This window comes from Triticum urartu, chromosome 2 (genome assembly GCF_003073215.2).
Source record: "Triticum urartu cultivar G1812 chromosome 2, Tu2.1, whole genome shotgun sequence".
In the NCBI taxonomy this organism is placed as follows: Eukaryota; Viridiplantae; Streptophyta; class Magnoliopsida; order Poales; family Poaceae; genus Triticum; species Triticum urartu.
Genome location: NC_053023.1, coordinates 18,314,640 through 18,320,639, shown reverse-complemented (window position 1 = coordinate 18,320,639; position 6,000 = coordinate 18,314,640).

Genomic DNA, 6,000 nt, shown 5'->3' with positions numbered 1-6,000 from the left:
CAGTCATCAACTATTTCTGGAAAAGAACTTTTTTTTTAAAAGAGTAGGTGAATGATAACATACATCCTGGAAGTCCTAACTTTGCCTCATAATTAAGCTGTTTCTAGCTCTAGTTCTTCCTCTACAAAAACAGCGTGCTGAAAAATATAGTTGGCAAGGCAAATTGTAATGGATGTAATCGGAGATGACGACAAACTTGGACGGCATTTGCCGTAGGTACCTATCTCCGACTTGCATGATCACAGCCTCAGTTGTACTTGCACCTACTGCAACAAGTGATAAGAAAATAGGCAGTTTTCCGATTAAATTAATCCATGAATAAATCATGAGTATGACATTGACAGTATTGATAACACACTGATTACGATCTAATAGAGTATATACTACGCATATAGTAGAAACATCTACGCATATCGTTAGCACTGCTACAACAGAAAGAAACATGAGAGGGATAAACGATGTATACCCTCCAATCGGCCATGCGGCGGCGGTGGCGGCGGCAGTAGCCGCGGCCTTCTCAGCGGCGGCACGGTCGGCGTCGGTCGACATGGTGATGACGAAGGTGATGTGGACGTAGATGAACAGAAGTGAGCAGTCGCGTAGTCGCTACCCAAAAATCTAATCGCCCCTCTCCCGTACAGGATCCGGAGAGGCAGTGTGCGGCTGCGCGTGGAGAGACGTGGGCTGAACCCACGTCCAAGTCGGTAGCCCACGATCCGACGTCTCAGATCATGGCCCCACCTGTCAAAGACTCTCCGTTCCTGATCGGCAAAAAGAAGCGCATAGGAGTGAGCTCGGCTCGGCTCAATCCCGCAACCCGCGTCGCGTCGCGTCGCGTCGCGTCGCGTCGTGACGAGGCGAGCGGAGGAGGAGGAGTGCGCGAGGGCCTCATCTCTTTTCAAGCTCCAATAGCATGAGGAAGAGAATCCCTTATAAACCACTCCAACTCTCCTTCCACTTTCGGGGTGGGACTAAACTTCCCACCACCTTGTCATGCCACCTACATGGGCCCTTACAGATCAAATCTGAAATTTCATATGGGCTCTAGCCCATCTCATATTTCAACAATCCCCCACCAGATCTCAGGGGCCCAGTTTGTCCTTTGTTCCAAACGTTGTTTTGATATACCAGCATCTCAATGGAGACCGATTAAGGTTGATAGACCAAGTAGTTACACTCCTTCACAACTGAACAATGGACTATGCCTTGAATTGTCAGTTTGGCGTCAAGAAGTTTCACCACAAGTCTCACTGATACGAGGCTGCCGAAGGCCGACCCCTCGGGTGGAGCATATTAGTCACACTCCTGGCCTGTTCATGAGCTTGCTAGAGATCACCCCAATCTCATAGACTGTGACCAGCAGTCGGGCTCATATAGGTGTGTTCCTCCAAAGATCGCTCTGTAGAATAGCATCTTGCTTATGCATATAAGCCTTGGAACACATTAAGACAGTAGTCATCCTTCCATACAGTTTCCGAGAGTATTGCATCTCCAACAGAGTGGGTTAGTAAAGTTACTCTCCTCAGTTCACCACTGGCTTGTTTTCCCAGGTCCTACTTCACGGGATCTCCGATCACATAGGTTGGGTTACTATCATGGCAACTCATGTGGGTCTCATACCCATCTCCCTTGATGCGTTATCTATCACAACACGTGATAGCCCTTTAGTAAAGGGATCTGCCAGATTCTTAGCCGTTTGAATATAATCCAACGCTATCACTCCGGAGTTCCTTAATTTTCTGACAGCTTTCAATCTCATTTTTATGTGTTTGTTGGACTTCATGTTGTCCTTTGAACTCTTCACCTTGACAATAACTGTTTGATTGTCACAGTTGATAAGGATGGCCGGAACCGGCTTCTCAACCACTGGCAAGTCCATCAACAGATCTCGAAGCCATTCTGCTTCGCCACCCGATGTGTCTAATGATGTTAATTCTGCTTCCATTGTCGATCTTGTTAAGATCGTTTGCTTGCAAGACTTCCAGGAAACAGCACCACCTCCAAGAGTAAACATATACCTAGTTGTGGCCTTCATCTCATCAGCATCAGAGATCCAATTCGCATCACTATACCCTTCAAGTACCGACGGGTATCCGGTATAGTGAAGTCCATAGTTCATAGTACATTTCAGATAGCGCATAACTCTCTCAAGAGCACGCCAATGTACATCACCCGGTTTGGAAACAAACCGGCTCAGTTTGCTAATAGCAAATGCAATGTCAGGCCTCGTTACGCTCGCTAGATACTGGAGTGAACCAACAATCTGAGAGTATCTCAATTGATCTATAGCTGTGCCTTTAGACTTTTGAATCAGCACACTAGGATCATATGGTATTTGAGATGGTTTGCAGTCCGAATATCCAAAACGACTCAACACCTTCTTAACATAATGGGATTGCAAAAGTGTAATCCCACCCTCATCATCTCTCAATAGCTTGATGTTCAAGATAACATCAGCCACTCCAAGGTCCTTCATCTCAAAGTTCTGAGATAGGAAAGACTTAACCTCCTCGATTAACTTGATATTAGTCCCAAATATCAGTATGTCATCAACGTACAAACACAGTATAACTCCTTCGCCCCCACCATAGCGATAGTATACACATTTTTCAGCCTCATTAACAACAAAGCCAACAGATGTCAATGTTTCATTAAACTTGTCATGCCATTGCTTAGGCGCTTGTCTCAGGCCATACAAAGATTTCACCAACTTACACACCTTTCCTTCCTGACCATCCATCACAAAGCCATCAGGCTGTTGCATATAGATTTCCTCCTTTAGCTCTCCGTTCAGGAAAGCCGTCTTAATATCCATCTGATGAATGAGAAGACCATGCGAGGCCGTCAACGAGAGTAATACTCGAATGGTGGTCAGTCTGGCCACAGGTGAATAAGTGTCGAAGAAATCTTCTTCTTTCTGGGCGTAGCCCTTGGCCACAAGCCTAGCCTTGTACTTTTCTATCGTACCATCGGGCCTAAGCTTCTTCTTGAACACCCACTTGCATCCCAGTGGTTTGCAACCATAAGGACGTTCAGTAAGCTCCCAAGTCCCGTTAGCCATGATGGAATCCATCTCGCTACGGACCGCATCCTTCCAGTAGTCAGCTTTTGGAGATGCATACGCTTCTGAAATAGAAGTGGGATTATTCTCCATGAGGTATATGAAGAAATCATCACCAAAGGTCTTTACAGTCCTTTATCTCTTGCCCCTACCAAGGGATTCCTCATTATCCTCCTCAGGATTTTCATCATGTGTTTGATTATAATATTCCATCGGAATGGCAGGTTCAGAAGTCTCCTCAGATTCCTGTCTAGAAGTGCTTTGTACATCTCTCATGGGAAAAATGTCCTCAAAGAATGTAGCATCTTTAGACTCCATAATTGTACTGACTTTCATGTCAGGTACCTCAAATTTCACTACTAGAAATATATAGCCAACACTATTCATAGCGTAGCCCAAATTAACACAGTCCACAGTCTTTGGTCCAAGCTTACGCTTTTTGGGGATCGGCACATTAACTTTTGCCAAGCAGCCCCAGGTACGTAAGTACGAGAGTGTTGTCCTTCTCTTGGTCCACTTCTCGTAAGGAGTGATCTCGTTATCCTTTGTCGGAACTTTATTCAGGACATGACATGATGTCATTATAGCCTCCCCCACCATGCCTTGGATAAACCCGACGTATCTAACATGGCGTTAACCAAATCAGTTAGAGTACAGTTTTTTCGCTCGGCAACCCCGTTTGACTGGGGTGAGTAAGGAGGCGTCCTCTCATGAATAATGTCGTGTTCCACACAAAAGGCATCAAACTCTTTCGAGAAGTACTCTCCACCACGATCTGACCGGACTCGTTTAATTTTCTTTTCAAGTTGATTCTCAACTTCTGCCTTATAGATTTTGAAGTAGTGTAGAGCCTCATCTTTAGTATTTAACAGATACACATAGCAATATCTAGTGGAATCATCTATCAAAGTCATGAAATATTTCTTTCCACCTTTAGTCAACACACCATTCATCTCACAAAGATCAGAATGTATGAGTTCTAGTGGCGCCAAGTGTCTCTCCTCTGCTGCCTTGTGAGGCTTGCGAGGTTGCTTAGATTGCACACACGAATGACACTTAGAACCTTTGGCTAAAGTGAAACTCGGGATTAAATTCGATTTTGCTAGTCGCGTCATAACACCGAAACTAATGTGACAAAGACGTGAATGCCATACTTCAGATTCATTAACACTCAAATGAATATTGTTCACGACTTTATTACATAGATCTGCAAGAGAAAGGCGGAACATGCCTCCGCATTCATAACCCTTTCCAACAAATAGTCCATATTTTGTAACAACTAATTTATTAGACTCGAATACCAACTTAAACCCTTCTCTATATAGAAGGGAGCCACTAACGAGGTTCTTCTTGATGGCGGGGGCATGCTGCATGTTCTTCAGCTGCACGATCCTTCCCGAAGTAAACTTCAGATCGACCGTGCCAACACCAAGAACAGAAGCACTCGCGCCATTCCCCATCAGTACGGACCCGTGACCTGTGGCCTGGTAAGAAGAAAACAATTAAATGTCAGCACACACATGAACACCTGCACCTGTGTCGACCCACCAATCGGTGGACGGCCAAACTGAAAATACAGCAAATAAATTACCGTACCCAGATGCACCACCCTCATTGTTGCTCACAATCATATTGACAGACTTGGAGTCATGCCCTTGTTTCTTATACTTGTTTGGGCACTTGTTGGCCCAATGTTCAAGCGAACCACAAGTAAAGGAGCCCTCATCCTTCTTGTTCTTCTTGAAGGTCTTCTTACCCTTCTTCTTAAAGTCGGCACTCTGTTGGACACCGTTCTTTCCCTTGGGCTTGTGGGAATTGGAGTTCTTCTGATGCACCATGTTGGCCACAGAAGTTCCTTCGACCCCTTTTCCGTGCGAGTCCTTTGCCCTTGAATTCCGCTCAACACTCAGATGGCCAATGACATCCTTCACAGAGAATTCACGTCTCTGATATTTCAGAGTGGTGGCAAAGTTCCTCCAGGAATTGGGAAGCTTAGCGATTATGCAGCCCGCGACAAACTTGCTCGGTAACTCGCACTTAAGAAGCTCAAGCTCCTTAACAATGCATATTATCTCATGTGCCTGCTCCAATACAGGACGGTTTTCAACCATCTTGTAATCATGGAACTGCTCTATAATATACATCTCGCTCCCTGCATCAGCAGCCCTGAACTTAGATTCGAGCGCCTCCCACAAGTCCTTGGCAGACCGCACATGCAAATATGCGTCAACCAGCTTATCTCCAATCACGCTCAGAACTGCCCCGAGGAACACGACAGTGGCCTCCTTGAACGCCTTCTCCTGATCAGGAGCGATCGTTCCTGTGGGAGTCACACCGGCGACCCAGAACACGTTCATGGCAGTGAGCCATAAGGTGGTTTTAGTCTGCCAACGCTTAAAGTACGTCCCCGTAAACGGCGACGGTTTTAGTGCAGCAGCAAAACCAGAATTCGAAAAACTCCTACACATATGAGGTTTTTGGATTGATAAGAAAATAGGCAGTTTTCCGATTAAATTAATCCATAAATAAATCATGAGCATGACATTGACAGTATTGATAACACACTGGTTACGATCTAACAGAGTATGTACTACGCATATCGCTAGCACTGCTACAACAGAAAGAAACATGAGAGGGATAAACGATGTATACCCTCCAATCGGCCATGCGGCGGCATGGTCTCGACATGGTGATGTGGACGTAGATGAACAGAAGCGTAGTCGCTACCCAAAAACTTAACCGCCCCTCTCCCGTACAGGATCCGGAGGCCTGAGTGAGCTCGGCTCGGCTCAATCCCGCAACCCGCGGCGCGGCGCGGCGAGCGGAGGAGGAGTGCGCGAGGGCCTCATCTCTTCTCAAGCTCCAATAGCATGAGGAAGAGAATCCCTTATAAACCACTCCAACTCTCCTTCCACTTCCGGGGTGGGACTAAACTTCCC